Source organism: Camellia sinensis, chromosome 6 (assembly GCF_055761805.1).
Source record: "Camellia sinensis isolate YWXY chromosome 6, ASM5576180v1, whole genome shotgun sequence".
Classification (NCBI taxonomy): Eukaryota; Viridiplantae; Streptophyta; class Magnoliopsida; order Ericales; family Theaceae; genus Camellia; species Camellia sinensis.
Window position 1 is genome coordinate 132,157,691 of NC_138966.1, and position 17,746 is coordinate 132,175,436.

A 17,746-nucleotide genomic window follows, 5' to 3' on the forward strand; every position below is an offset into this window, starting at 1 on the left:
AAAAAGAGCATGCGTACCAGACCTTTGGGGCATCACAAAATGACTTTAGCAGCAGGTTGGTCTGCTCCAATGCTTGCCAAACATGCTCCTTTGCAGCTCATTTTTTTCCACACACTATTTGTAACAAGAATAACAGATAAAGATAACAAAAGCCAAAAAAAAAAAAAACAATAATAATCAAATTTGCAGACACATCAAAGAATCAACACCGCAGGAAAAAGCATTAGGAGTGGGGATGGCCAAAAAGTTCTCAATGTAAGCTACACATTTCAATAATTTCATGATTGTCCACAAATAAATCTTCTATTGTCCACACCTCAATGATTCATTTGTTCCGGGGGGGATTTCATCCCCTAAGATAATAATTGAAATTTTCAAACAATTAAAGAAATAGAAAGTTTCTTTGAAAGCATCTAATAACACCTATCCATCAAAACCCAAAGAAAGGGTTATTTCACAAGGAGAGATGAAGAAATCATCACAAATGACAACATAACTGAAATGTTTTTTCATGATAATTGCAGAAAGGATCCCACAAATGATACAAATTTTTTATTTTTATAAATATATAAATAGAGAATCCTTCTAAATAATACAAGAAAGAAAAGTCATCTAGAATGCTATATGTGTCAAGCCCCGAAAATAATCCATCAAATAACATTCACTAAATAGTCATAGCAAATTCCCAACCTTTACATTAAGAATTTTAAATGTTTATACAAGAGTTCCACGTACGAATTATACATTCAACGATAAAAGAACACATGAATCTATAGTATGTGAAGCATCTAGTCCCAAAACAATAAAATGCCCTAAAGGGCTTACATCTTCCAAGGCAATAGTCTGGTTACACAAAATGGTCTCTCGGACCCATACCCGTTTAGCCCTTGGCTTTACAAAATTTACAACAAAATAAGAGAGCTATTTACTCTTCGCAAAAAAAATCCACTCCTCAGTTCGGCTGGATCACCACATCTTTACCTGCACCAAATCCCATAGGGGTGAACATAAAGCCCAATAGAGAATTCCTTAACAAAGTATATGCATTTATGTAAGATATCCAATATTAAATGCAAATGCAAATGCAAATGCCATGCAATGCCATTTCAAAATAATCCCATGACGTGCTTTTCTAAAAAAAAAAAATCCTCATGCTTTCAATAACGTTTTGCAATCTCATTAACTTTCAAACTTCCATTTTAAACATAAGGGGCGGTAAATACGACTCTGGTAATCCCTAGGTTGGTGTCTGCAAGTAGGCTCATCAAGCACTACCAATAACCCCACTTTACCGGTTGCTAACCGGAAGGGAAGTGGTACCTTCTCCGGGCGTGTTTTCGGTCTTTCACCCCAGACACTCAGGCCAACTTAACAAACTCATCTACACCGCCTAACCGGACTTACCAATGTATTTACCCCAAAACATTTCCAAAATTTCAATCACAATATTACATTCTCAATGGAAGTTCCGATTTCAAAAAAACATTTCTCAAGATATGCAAGGTATTCGTAATGTCAATGCAATAATCAACTATACTACTTTATGTTTCTCTACATTGACCAAAAACATAGTTAACCTTCCATAGAGGTTCATAACCTCCATTTTCCCCTTTCCATGCCATTCCATCAACCAAGAGTGTAACGCCCTCAAAATAAACCCATTATATGTATATCATTGACATGCATTATTTAAAGAAAACAATTTATTCATTCATTCATCAGAGTATTACTAAATAAAAACATTACATGTAACATCAAATTAAATGCCCTATGGGCTTACATCTTTCCAAGCCATCACTTGGACACAAAATATGAGTTCTAACTCAAATACAAATAAAGCCCTAGGCTTGATTATTCATCAAATAAAAGCAAACAACTAAAGCTAGTCTTCAAAATCCAAATCCTTCCAAGCTAAGTCCTGGGAGGTAGCTTATCACCTGGACCTGAAAATGATGTTCCCATAAGGGTGAGCCACAGCCCAGTAGAAATATACTAAACCAAATATAAGCATTGAATAAAGCATTAGTATTTAATAGATGGTTAACCAAGATAATCAATTACATTACTATCCAGTCTCATGACACTAATGTCTAAAACACGTTTTACTTTCCAACATTATCAATCTGGCTCAGAACCTGGCCAAACTTACAACAGTGAATTATATATATCATATTCACATTCTTCCAATGTCAACAAACAATTGAGACTCAGGCTCAAATCAAAACACTTCATACTTCCAGTTTGATACACATTTTAGTGCTGTATCAATTAAACACTTCAATAAAAATAAGCACACATAAAAGTGATGCTAATGGAGTCCATCCCCTATCTCCTCCCAAACAAAATCCGGTTTAGAGGTCCATCCCCTATCTTCCCCTAAACCGTGGAGTACATCCCCTATCTCCTCCCACACAAAACAATGTATGCATACACATAACATATACAACACACAATCAATACACATAATGTCTGTATTAATTCAGCAGTCAATATTGATGACTTAATCAATGATTAGTTTTAGTTATCCCTAATCCACATGCAGTGTCTACAACAAGCATGACTATCCTCCACCGATAGCCCACAACAGTTATTTCTAGATTTGGAAATAAATATACCATCAATTCAATAGGCGAGTGATTTACATTATCCAACTACACCATTTAACCAATAACTTTCCCAATTTCATGAATTTAACCAAATTCCCCAATTCCCTTAAATTAATTATACAAATTAATTAATTAACACAACTAGGGTTTCTCCCAAAATTATCAAAGTAACCCCAACATATCATTATACCAAAACTTAGAACAAAACTTATAAATTGGAGTAGGAAATCCCTACCTCGAAGAAAATAATCCGTATAGAGAAGATGGAGATGAAGACCAAAGACCAACGTGCTCCAAATCCCAAGTTTCTCAGATTAAAACGAAGCCCTCAACTTACTCTAACTTTTTAATAAAGGATCTAAGGTAGAAACTCACTCTAAGTAGATCAATCGTAAGAGAGAAGGTGTGTAGAGGGAGAGAGAGAGATAAAAACACTCCAGGGGCGGTTTTTAGAGGGTTATGAAGGAAAAGTAGGTCAAAAAGTGATCCAAAAAGTGAAATCACGGACTGATATAATCGACTCTACGCTCGAGCGTAGAAAGCCCCGCTCGAGCGTAAGACACAGAACCATGCTCGAGCGTGAAGAAAGCCGCTCGAGCGTCGATTGCACCCTTCCAGAAGTTTTGCAGGCGCTGCACCCGCTCGAGCGTCAAACTCCCCGCTCGAGCGGAGGAGCAAAAACAAGGGATCACGCTCGAGCGTAAAAACTACCGCTCGAGCGGAAGAACTGCAGAGCAAAATACTGGGAGATGGAAAATCCCGCTCGAGCGTCAAAAATCCCGCTCGAGCGGAGAAGCAACAACGAAGGGACCGCTCGAGCGTTAAAACTTCCGCTCGAGCGTGAAGGCCAAAATCTGGGCATCACCTATCGGCATCTAAAATCAACCAACCTGTAACAGACCCGTCCAACACAACCTATACTTCAAATACAAAGAGATTAAAGGACAACAACAACCAAAAAGTAATGACAGGATCCACGGAACCTAAGTCCGGATACAATAGTTTAAAGAGAAAAGACCGGGGTCGCTATAAAGAGTTTGTCATTAAACACCCATGTGCCACAACAAAACCACACTTTGTGTTTCTTTTAACAATTAATCATTTCAAAACATAACATTATGTACATGTCACCCCCATGTCCCAAAATCTTTCATATAGTAAGAAATTCTTCACCAATGAAAATATATTTATATAAACATTTGCATACAACAAACATTTCTTATCCTCTTGTCCACCATGTCGCACACTAGAAATGTATCTATCAATATATATTTATATACACATAAATATAACATCAACATGAGCCTTTCCCCTATTTCATTCAAGAAACCCCCAAATTTCTAGATTTTCACAAAAACCCTAACATTTCCCATCTCTTTTGTAAAACCTCATAACACATCTCAATCTCAACCCATGTGGCTCAATGATTTAAGAAAAATCTTTGAAAGAAAACAAGGACAAATTACTTCAACAAAACTAACCATTTCTTGAGCCATTAAACCCATTTTTCGGAATAGACAAAAGTGGGCTCATGAAATCAATCAAAACTTGCATAAACACATATATAACTCAAAGGAAACCCTACCTCAAAGTTTGATGAAGAAATGGAGATGATGAAAGAAGAAAACCCTAGAAATCAAAGGTTGTGGAAGTAGATCTCCACCGTACACCACGTAGTTCTTGAGAAGTTTTCAATCTTTGATGAAGGAGCTAAGGTTGAATCTCAATGGATGGGAGTGGATCAAAGGTTTTGATCTTGTTTTTGAGATAGAAACGTAGAGAGAAGGAAGAGATATATATATTATGAGAGAGAGAGAGATGCAATAAAAATGATATACAAACAGTCCCGAAAGGTGAAAATAACAGAGTCTCGGATCTGGGTCTCTCCCGCACGTGCGGCTAGTCCTTCCTGCACGTGCGGCCATCACTACCGCACGTGCGGCACCTCCCCCCACCTCCCTCACGTATGTGCATTTATTACCGTATGCACTGCCCAACCTCCCCTGCTCCCCGCACGTGCGGCACCCATCCTGCACGTACGACCTAGGGCCCTGCACGGGCGGCCCTGGCCCAGCAGCACAGATTTTTTTGGTTCAAACCCCTGGGCATTCCGGACTCAACCGAGCATCCTCCGCAACTAGTGAAATTCAACACCGACAAAACTAGAACAAGAACTTAACTGAGAAGACCCTCCGGAACAAAAGAAAAGCCAACTCAAGATGAACAAGTATGAGAATAAAAAGAAAGGGGCGTCCGGACACAACAATTCTAATAAAATGAAAACGAAAATACGTAAAGTAAAACCGGTCATTACAATATGGAACAGATAGAATCCTTTCATTATGTGAACTTCCACATCCCCTGAAGTATTTTGTATTTCGCAAAAGAGAAACAAATAAAAGCAAAAAAGTGGCATACATATGGCAATTATACAATTTGCATTTGATTATTGTCCGAGAATAGGTAAATAAGATGTAAAAATTGAAAAAGAATCCAATTGACAATGTAAAAGCAAAAGTACGTTTTCACACAAGTTGCTCAGTTTAGTTATTGTAGGTCAAACCCAAGAAGCTAGATAAATGTCATAGCCATAAAGAACAATTAGCATGGTCAGCTATAAAATCTGCATATGCATATCAAATAAAAAAAAAAATAAGACAGAAAAATGTACTAAAGATAAAGCTTACATTTAACTTTGATTAAGCACTGATAGTTTGTTTGAAATAACATGACTACCCATTTGATTTGAAAAGAGAATCGCATGACTCCCCTTGCCTTTCTCCCACGTGATTCAAAGCTCAAAAAATTAAAACCAGCTGAAGATTGGAAATGTAATAATCAAAGAACAACAAAATAACCAAGGCAGCTCACCTTCCATAGATAACATTGATGCCATTCTTGTTTCCACAAGTGCATCAGTAGTCCCTGTTGTATTGTATCATAGTTGTCTATTCAAGAATCCTATAACGAATCAAAATCCTAATTGTGTGAATTGTGAATCAAATTGAATCAAGAATCATAAGATTTAGCATAAACTATAAAAAATGGTGTTAGACAATTGTATATATTGTGGTGGGGGTGGGTTTGGCACAAGTTACAGTTCTATTAAAGTGAGTAATACCATCTAATTTCTAAGATACTACCTTCAGATGTGGGTCTAAATCCCACAAACAATAAAATATGAAAAAAATATCAAAAACCAAACAATTAAGAAAATATGAAATAATGAAGAAAATATAAAACAAAGAATTGTGAGACCGCAATAAGAACTACGAAAATCAATAAGAATACACAATGACCAAGTAATCAAATTAAAAACAGTCACTGATAAATTTGCAACAGTTCATTTGTCATATAATTAAGGAAAAAGAGAGAAAAATGTGCCTACATAAATTTCAATACAATCATTTAAAACTAAAACAAAAAAAAAAAAAAAAAAAATCATAATACAAAACAAAATATAGGAAATTTATTTAGAAACTAAGGCTATAATTTTGATTGCAAAGAAAACTTAGAGAAAAGCATAGTCTCAATGGAGACTACAAGAAAGAGAAGTCACTTTTACTAATCCCAAGCACTAAGATCCAAAACTTATGAATTCTTTTATGAAGATATCTTGGCAAAAAAACAAACCAAAAGGCAAAGGAAAATCAAACAATAAATAATATATTTATAAAAATAAAATAAAACTATTTAAGAAAATTTTTGGATAATAAAGAAAATTTTAAGAGTAATGCTACCCTTAAAACATTTTTATACCATCTTTAGTGTACCACCTTATGTGTTAGCACCTGCATTGGAGATAGACATGAGTGGCAGGACCCATTACACCAATGAGGTGCTGACACATGAGATGGTACACTAAAAGTGGTATAAAAAGGTGGTAAGTGTAGCATCAAGATCTAAAAGTTATGAATTTTTCTCTCAAGATTTCCTGGCAAACAAACAAACCAAAAGACAAAGAAAAATCAAGCAATAAATAATATATTTACCAAAAGAAAAACAAACTATTTTTAAAAATTTATGAAATAAGAAGGAAAATATTAAACGAAGAATTGTGAGACAAGAATAAGAACTACAAAAATCAATATAAATATACTTAATTACCCAAAAATCAAATTAAAAGTCATCGTTGATATATTTGCAACACTTCATTTGTCATATAATTAAGAAAAAAGAGAAATTGGAAGAAATGCACCTATATAAATTTCAATACTATCAATTAAGACAAAAAAATATCGAAAAACAAAAGAAAATATGAGAAATTTAACTAGAAACTAAGACTACAATTTTGGGTTGCAAAGAAATCTTAGAGAGAAACTTAGTCTCAAAGGAGACTACGAAAAAGAAATCTGTTTTGACTACTCTTAAGCATTTGAGATCCAAAAGTTACAAATTCTTTTCTCAAGATTTCCAGGCAAACAAACAAACCAAAAGACAAAGAAAAATCAAGCACTTTACCAAAAGAAAACCAAACTATTTAAGAAAATTTATGAAGTAATAAACAAAATATTAAACGAAGAATTGTGAAACAATAATAACTACGAAAATCAAAATAAATATACATAATTACCTAAAAATCAAATTTAAAACCGACACTGATATATTTGCTACAGTTCATATTGTACCAAATTAGAAAACCATCACTTATAAATTTGCAACAATTCAAATGTCATATAATTAACATATATATATATATAAAGAAATTGGAAGAAAGGTACCTATATAAATTTCAATACTATCAATTAAAACAATATATATATATATATATATATCAAAAAACAAAAAACAAAACATGGGGATGTTAATTAGAAACTGAGACTATAATTTTGATTGCAAAGAAATTTGTGAGAAGAAGTTAGTCTCACTGGAGCTACGAGAAAGAGAAGTCGTTTTTTTCTAATCTGAAGCATTGAGATCCAACTAGTATGGACCCATTGTGTGTTGCACAATTGCGGGTGGCAGTGGTGATTAGGAAGTGATAATTTATATACCCAAAAAAGATACTAAAAGAGCTTTAACAACTATTACAAGATTTGAATTAATATACAACAAAACTAACTACATAGTCTTTATTTGTTCTTTGAATCAAACAATTAAACAAATTTATGGATAATCATAAAAGAAAAATTTATAACTCTAATTACACGAACCAGAAATTCGGAAACAAGTCATGTACAGAATCATAAAAGGTTGCCAAGTATGAAACATCTACATACATGTGTGAATTTTCTGAAATAGAGGGAGTCAATGCAAACTATGATTGCTTGTTGGTCTATATATTTGAAGATAACCAAACCAAACCAAGCCGTAAGTCCCATTAAATGGGGTTAACTGCATTAATCCTTCTTCTCCACTAAACTCTACCCAAGGCCATTCCATTAGTCAAATTAAGGAGATTCATATCTGTATTTACTATACTAGTCCACGTCAATCTAGGTCCACCTCTTCCCCTAACACTACCATCTACCGCCACTATATCACATCTCTTCACTACTACTTCTATTGGTTTCTGTTGTATATGACCAAACCATCTCAATCTATTCTCTCTCAACTTATCTTCTATCGGTACTACTCCTACCAATTCTCGAATATACACATTCCTAACTCTGTCTATTTTAGTTTTGCCACACATCCACCTTAGCATCCTCATCTCAGCAACACTCCTCTTCTCTACATGTTGTTTCTTAGTTGCCCAACATTCTGTCCCATACAACATTGTTGATTTAATAGCCGTTCTATAGCACTTCCCTTTTAGTCTTATGGGAACTTGTTTATCGCACAGTACTCCAGACACACTCCTCCACTTAAGCCACCCCGCCTTAATTCTGTGGACCACATCCGCTCCAATCTCCCCAGTCATTGTGATAATCGATCCTAAATAACAAAAATATTTACTCTTAGGTAGTTCTTAGTTCTCAATCTTTACTTCTCCTCTGCTCCCATTGTGACTGTTACTAAAATTACACTCCATATACTCTATCTTAGTCCTACTTATCTTAAATCCTTTAGATTCAAGTGCTTTCCTTCAAAAATCCAACTTAGTGTAACTCATTCTTTAGTCTCATCCATTAACACGATATCATCTGCAAAAAGCATACACAATGGCGCATCATCCTGAATATCGCGCGTCAACTCATCCATAACTAAAGCAAAAAGATAAGGACTTAAAGTTGATCCTTGGTGTAACCCTACAGAAATTAAAAATTCACTCGTCTCTCCAACAGGTGATTTAATAGTGGTCGCCACAGCTTCATGCATATCCCTAATCACATCAATGTAACGTTTTGTCACCCCTTTCTTCTCTAACACCTACCAGATTATATCCTGAGGCACTCTATCATATGCTTTCTCAAGATCGATAAAAGCCATATGAATGTCTCTTTTCTTTTCTCTGTGCTTTTTTATTGCTCTCTTCAAAAGATAGATCGCTTGCATTGTTAACCTACCAGCTATAAATCCAAATTGATTATCCAACACCTTTGTTATATCTCGCAATTGACGTTCCGTCACTCTCTCCCACACTTTCATTGTGTGACACATTAACTTGATTCCTCTATAGTTGTCACAATTCTGGACATCTCCTTTATTATATATTGGCACTAAAATACCCTTCCTCCACTCCTCTGGCATTTTCCTAGTCAACAAAATCTTGCTAAATAACCTAGTCAACCAAATAACTCCCTTCTTACCCAAACATTTCTACGCTTCAATAGGTATATCATCAAATCCTAAAGCCTTATTCAATTTCATCTTCTTTAGTGCAAATTCTACTTCAAAGTCCATAATCCTTCGATAGAACCTATAATCCTGGTTTCCTTATTACTACCTACTTCCTCCCTTTTTGACCTACCTCCATGTTCCTCATTAACAACTTCTCAAAATAGTTCTTCCACCTCTCCTTAATCTCTTCATCCTTCACCAACACCTTAGTGTCCTCACCCTTGATGCACTTAACCTAATTAAAATCTCTTATTTTCTTCTCTTATCTTAGCCAGTTTGTATATCCTTTTTCTCTCCCTCCTTACTATAGGTCATCATAGGCTTTTGTTTGGGATAACCTACAAAAGCCAAAAAGTCAAAAAGTTACTAAAAAGGCCAAAAAGTCCATACTATTTAGGGGAAGCTTGTGTAGGAAGCCTAGAGGGCAAAATTATTCTTTTGCCCTTCGAATTCAACTACCCAAAAGTCAAAAAGCTAAAGGTCAAAAGTTAACAAGGGTAGAATGGTCATTTTAATTTTACTATAACATTTTATTACACATTTTTTCATAAAAAGTCAAAAAGTTATCCCAAACATACATATTTTTTTCTCTACTTTTTTAGCCAAAAAGTCAAAAAAAGAAAAGAAATGGATGTATTTCTCTAATTTGTTTGGATAATTTAAGTAGAGAGAAATGAGAAGAAATAGAAAGAAACGGAGAGACACCCATTTCTCTTATAACCCTCATTTTCAATCTTTCCAAAAGTAGAAAGATTGGGAGAGACAAGAAATCAACAGGTTCTTATATTTTCATAATACCAATTTTGTCCCTGTAAAAATAAAAGAAATAAAATGATTGACACCCATATGCTCAAGGGCTTTTATGTTATTTTGGTAATATAACATAAAATAGTTTCCTTTCTTTTCTGTTGTGAAATCTAACCAAACAAGGAGAGAAATCACAATCATTTCTTCTTTCTTTTTTTTCTTACTTATCCAAACAAGGAGAGAAATCACAATCATTTCTTTTCTTTTCTTTTCTCTTATAACTTAAGTAATCATTTCTTTTCTTTTCTCTCTTAGGTTCCCAAACATAAGGTTAATCATTCTGCCACTTTTTAAGGCTCTCTTTTTTTGATGTTATTACCGCTTAGACCTCCTTCCTTCACCACCAAGTTTCTCTAAAGTTGGGTCCCTTTCCTTTCGACTCTCCAAGAACTTCCTTTGAGATTCTCCTCATACAATTGGCCATTGAGTTCCACATAGTGTTAGCATCATTACAATATATGAAGAAGATATGAAGAAGAATATTCTTGGGACTCCAAATCATTACAATTTTAGAGAAATTCCATTATACGAACACCACTCACTGTTGTAGTAGCTCATTAACCAAATGGATACCTATAGTAATTATCATAGTTAAAGTAATTGGCAATGGTTTGGGAGGAAGAGAACATCTAATTAATGGATTTGAATGACTGCATGATGCTGCTTTTGATAAATTCTAATTATAGCCGAACACGCATTTCAAGGACTTCATCCTCTTCAATGGCAAGTGTGTTACTGAGTAGGAAACTGAAATCACAGCAATTTATACTCATGTAGTCTACTCAGACACAGAACTAAAAGTATTTTTACATGTACTTGCATGTATATGGAATCATTTAGCTAATAAATATCGGAGGAACCTGCTGCACATATATTAGAGCCAGAGCAAATACAATGTTATTATTAATTACATATGAGCACAACCCGTAGACAGCTCCATGCTTAACATGACAAACACCAAATGAAGCGAATACTTGGAAAACACACCGACAAATAAACATTTAGCCTTTATTTTGTTGCCAACAAAAAAGATGAACATCATTTCAAAGAGTTAATTGCCTCAACTATTATGCTTCAAACATAATGAACACAGCAAAATGATTGTATGAGAAAAAGACATGATGGATACCAGGGATTTTTACTTTCTCAAGAGAAAAAATGCCCATAAAGACTCCCATCTAAAAAAAGGCCCATAAAGACAAAAGTTCAATTGTGAGAAAATTTTAGGCTCTGTTTGGTAGAGCTTTTGAACTTTAATTCCACCCCTTGGTTTTCACTTGGTGTTTGCTTATAGTTTTCAAAAATTGATTCCACATCCACTTTTCAAAACACGTCTACCCGGACGTCCGGCCGGTTGACCAGAATAGTGTTCGTGTTTTTTTTTTGGCACCTGTTGTTTTCATATTTTAAATAAAAAATATTTGCAGATTTTTTTTTAAAACTTTTTATGAGCTTTGAATAGAATTTTGGGTTGTGTGTTTAGTTATAAGTTGTAAATTTTTGAATCAAATATCATATGTCACATCATTCAATTCAAACTCTATTCAAAACTCATAACCAAACAAATTTTCCACTATCAAATCATAATTTCAAAACTCACAAATTCAAAATATAACTCTATTCTCAAATCAAAATTATAAAGCTCTACCAAACGCATGTTTGGTATAGTTTTTGAAATGAATTTTGAGTTGTATTTTGAAAGATGAGTTGTTCGAAAAGCGTTTTGAAAGTTGGAAATTTGTGTGGTTATGAGTTTTGAAAATAGTCGATGATTTGTAGGTTTTTTTATTTTTAATTGAATAGATGGGTGTGAAAGAAAATTTGATTGATTGATTGATGTATAGAATGTGAGAGAATGATAGAGGAGAGAGAAAAAGTGATTGATTGATTTATTAATAATAAAAAAAAGGGAAGGAGAGATGAGAGAGAAAATTGAGTTTTGAGTTATACTGTAAAAGTTTGCTAACCAAACAAACTTATATATATATTTTTATTCTAATCATGTTTTCAAAACTAAACTAAACATTACCTTACATTTATATGTGCAGACATGCAGGGACAACACTCAGAACCTAAGAAGCACGGACACAGATGCAGATGCAGATACGGGAGACGGCAATTTCAAAAAAATGGGGATATGGACACGACGAGGACACGACAATAAAAAAATATTTTTATTTTCTATCTAGATTAATATTACATCCACAAACAATCAATATTAACAAAAACTAACTCTAATTCTATATTTCATTTTGTTTAAAAAAAATAAATAAATAAATTAACACTTACCATTACCGTTTATATATTTTTTTATGGATGATCTATTAAGTATTTAAATCTATAAAAAAAAATAACAAGCATTCAACATTCATCAAAAGTACTAAAGAAAATGAGGGAAAAGACTAGTTGGCATATCCCTAGTGTGTCCCCGGCGTGTCCCCTGAAAATAAATTAATTAAATAAGGGGACATGCCACACGGACACTTTGGGGACACATATGGGACACGCCCGGAAACGACACTTGTTTTGAAGTATTGGCGCTTCATAGCTCAGAACCAGTTTCTATACTGGGTAAAGCCCCAAAAAATCTAATTTAAAACCCTCCATATTATTTCCTTTAATAAATAAATAAAAAATATATTTAATTATTTTTCTATGCACGTATAACCAGGCTACATACTAAACGAGCAAGCTAACAAAACAAACAATCACAACAAATATACCTTCAACCAGAGAAATGCAGAGCAGACAACTTTTCTTGTTTATGCAAAGGAGTGATCTGCATAACAGAAGAGGTCGTGAAATGAAGAACATGTTTAACAGATATATAACTACAAAAGCAGGAGCCCATGTCTAAAAAGCCAAGAAAAACCAAACCTTAAGCCAGAGAAATGCAGAGTAGGCAACAAATCTTCTTTTCTCATGAAATAAACTGGTCTACATAAGAGAAGACGACATGAAAGGAAGAACATGTTAAAGAAATTTATTTCAAAGCAAAAAGGAGGGTCACCATGCCTTAAAAAGAATAAAATAAAAAATCGCACAAAACAAAAGTAATAAATAGTATATTAAATAAGACACATGAAAAGGCTTGCTGGCCCCCTTCTCCACCACCAGCAGCTACCACTATCCTCCCCTAAGTTTACTACTTGTTTACCATGACCACCATCCCTTTGTCCACAACAACAATTTTGGCCCCCTCACAAACCTCATCTCCTCCACTGCCACGACTGCCACCAGTCTCACTACTGCAACCATCTGACCTCCCCTTCAAATTCCAACCCAAATGTGATCCACAGAGACCATGTATAGTATGCCCTCTAATTCATGAATCAACATAATCATCATCAAAGAATAATAATTTCTAATTCATTAACGATGAACATATAAAGTAAGCAAAAATGAGCAAGTTTATCTACAATTTGCCTCATGAAAGGAAGTTCTCATAATTCATGTACTATTCTAGCCTTGTCAGTCTGTAGTTTTTCCTTGTCACAACAGATCTTTCCCAAAAACTAGCCTGAAACTCAAACTGGTGAAAACAAACAAAAATAAATAAATAAATAAATAAATAAATAAATAAATAAAAAACCCATAATTTAGTGAAATACAGAAAAACAGTAACTATTGTTTGGTGTTCCAATCTAATACGAACAAACAATTAGTTAAGTAATCCCAAGTTGCAACAATAATATATAGAGCTAGATTAATATTGCAATAAAAATGGTTAGGAGGGAGAAAGAAAACAAATCATATCAAAATCATCAAGGTCCATTTCTAATAACAAACTGCCTTGAGATATTAATATGAATCCTAATAAAATGTAAACACAGTCTCTAAATGTAAATCTAATTGAGGCACACTTTCTAAAAAACAAAAATCAACAACTTCCTGTGAATTAAATAATTGGCAGCACCACAAAAGCAAAACATATCAGTTAGAATCAAACATGCAATACACTGCTCGTATGCAACTATAACAGACAAGGGAGAACAATAATCTACATGTCAACCCTATAAAAAATAAACACAACTTCAAGATCACAATATTATATCCACCGGTTACAAATAGAACCACTATAAAGATCCTTTGCAAGAATTACAAGAAGATACATGACAGCACACAAATATCATTAATCATGATATGTTCAAAAAAGACAACTCTCAAACTTGCGAAAGAAAACAATGGGCATTCGTTTTAAGGTAACCACAGATTCTAAAAAAATTATAAGTGGGTTAAATGGAAAGAAAATAAATTTTAAAAAAAAAAGAAAGAAAGAAAAGAAAAGGAAAGACTGCGAATCAAACCTAAATTTACAGACACAATACAAAGAACCAATACGACACAGAACTAGTGTGGTTAGCAAAATTGGCGTTCACATATAATTTCAAAAATTTCAACCAATTTAGTTAAATCATACAAGAAACAATGCTAATGGAAGATTAATATGAATACTGGCATGAACAACAAAGAAGAAGAGATTTGAAAATAGTCACTGACCATTGTGTAAAAATATCCAATAGGCTGTGTTTGGTTCATGGAATCCGTGAACCAAACACAGCCTTAAGCAAAGTTAATTATATATGATTTCCATCACTTAATTTTGTTAGCCTTCTAGATTCTGGAACCACCACATCATTCTGCATTTTGATTTGTTGATTTGCAAATACGAGAGCAAAATAGAACCGATCAATCTCGAAGATGAGAGATGAGAATGGCTGAAAGGACTGAAGTTTTGAAGAGTGAAATATGAGAAACCGATGCTCACATTCTCTGCGAGAGAACAATAAGGCTGTAATCGAAATTTACATTCGAACTCGAAAAGCACAAAAAAAAAAAAAACAAACAAACAGCGAGAGAGAAGAATGAATCAATTCTTGGCATCGATATCTGAGAGCATCTCCAATGCATGCTCCATATCTTCAAATATGGAGGATCCTCTCCCAAAAACAACTCCAACCCATCCTCTATATCCTCCTCCATTTGGGAGGAGGATGAATTGATCCTCTAAATATAGAGGGAGGATGAAAAAATGGAGGTTCACTCTAAAACACTATTCACTCTTTTTTTATCTTTAATTTTGTCTTTATAACTTAATATGTATATTCAATATTTATAAAATTAGTTTCATTAAAAAGATATTAACAATACCTTTAAAATGAGACCAATATTAATTATGTTTAACAAAAAATTAAATAAAATAATTTAAATTTTGGAGAAAAACTGGGTAAAATTTGAAAGAAAAGTGAGAAGATGTTCAAATTTTTGAAGAAATAGAGATGTATGATTGGAGTTGTCATAAATAATAAGATCCTCTAAACTCACTTTTTGAATAAAAAATATTATTTTGTTCCTCTATATTAGAGAAATAGAGATGTATGGGTTGGAGATGCTCTGAAGAAGACCAAAACAGAGAGAGGACACGCGTGCGATGAAAGCTTGTTTGGCATGTTTTAAAAAAGTCAAAAAATTATTATTTTATTTAAATCATATCATTTTATTTAAGTCAAGTCACATCACATCTCTAATACATCATTTCAAACCAATAGTGCACTTATTTAGATCATCCCAAACTACCCAATTACCTTTTTTAAATAATTTTTTTTTATTTATTTATGTTTAAGATCGGGCGTTTAAAATTTGTAAAAATTGTTTGATTATAGTTTTTAAAAATTATTTTTAAATGATTTTTTGTTTGTTTTTACTGATTTTTTTTTCATGTTTTAGTTATGTTTTTACTTTATATATTCATTAAAATTAGATACAAAGAAAATTTAACTAAAATACACACAAATTTTTGTTTGTTTTTAGTGATTTTTTAATACTTTTAGTTAATTTTTTTTTTATTTTTTAGATGCATCTAAAAAAGTATTAAAAAATTAATTAAAATATCAAAAGTAATGATAAAAATTAAATAAAAACTCCTCTAAAAATAATTAAATAGACATTTCAAGGCTATGTTTGGTAGAATTTCTAAAATTAATTCCACATTTACATTCTAATACTATGTTTGGTTTGAGTTTTCAAATCATAATTCCAAATCAATTTCAAAATACATTTTGAAAACATGTTTGGTGAAGCAGAAATTTTTTGAATTTTTGGTCTACCCGGTCGTCCGGCCGGACATCCTCCCGGATGTCTGGCCGGTCATCTGATCGATTGACCGAAACAGTACTCTTTTTTTAACAATTGTCAATCGCCACTCGTCATTTGAAAAAAAAAATATTATATTTGTTTTTGATATTTTTTAAATATAGAAATTATTTTTTTAGACCAAAATGATAAATTATTTTTTTGAATTGAATTTTAAAAAGAGTTTGGTTATGAATTTTGAATAGAATTTTTAATAAAGTTTTGAGCTGCATGTTTGGTTATGAGTTATAAGTTTTTGAATTAAGTTTTGAAAACTTTTTTCAAAACTCATAACCAAACAACTTTTCTCATTTTATATCTTACATCAAATATTCAAAACTTAATTCAAAACTCATAACCAAACAAATTTTCTTTTTTCAAATCATAATTTCAAAACTCACAAACTCAAAATATAACTCTATTATCAAATCATAATTTTAAAACTCTACCAAACACTGCCTAAGTTTTTAGATTCAGCTCTACGAGACAAATAAAAAATTAAAATCCTTCAAAACAATAAAAATAAATACAAAATAGTAGACTTTTTTTTTATTTACTTTAATTTTATTTATTTTTTGTATTTGTCTACACAAAATGTGTTGAAAAAATAAATTTTTTTAATATAATTTTTTTAAAAATCATTAAAAATAAATTTAAAAAAAAAACGCTTTCTTTTTAGATATATCCAAACATCAGTAAGAAAAAAAAAAGTGATCAAATAAGCAAACCAAAGCATTGCACCCTCACCGACCTTAATATTGCCAAGCTATTCTATGTTGGGATGGTCATGGGATGAGTTTGGAGCGGGTTTGTCATTTCTGTTTCTGTCCCTGCTTTCTAACCCCACCCCCATCCCTGCCCCCGTCTTGCTATACAGGTGGAATTTTTCAATCCCATCCCCACTCCCGCGGATACCCCGACCACATTTCAAATAGCCAAAAAAATTGAGAACCATTTAAATCATTTACACACTAAATAATTTCTCTTGTTTTCATATATATAAACAACGAGACTTTTAGTATTATTATTTAGGGATATTTACCAATAAATCCCAAATATTGATCTTATGATCCAATTGTTCCCATATATATATATATTTTTTTTTCTAATGATCCGATCAGTCTTAGTGTTTTTTTTGAAGACAGGAATGCCCTCAATTTACATATTAATATATGGATTACAGTTGTGTTTGGGGGATCTGGGTTAGGCGCGTATGGAACAAGCGTGTGAAACTTAGAGGGCGGTATTGTATGTGTGGCATGTGATACATAGTAGGGGTGTCACAAAAGCTTAAACTACAGTAGGGGGTTTTGATCTTAACTTGTGTATTTTGTGGTTGACACCAGGCACACAGCCCAATGTATGTAGGGGTTTGAATTAAACCTGAGTCCATATCCTCATTCCTACACACATGCAATGTTAACCCGTTTTGTACATCCATAGTCACATAGCCATTGTGCTTGGATGATTAGGAACGT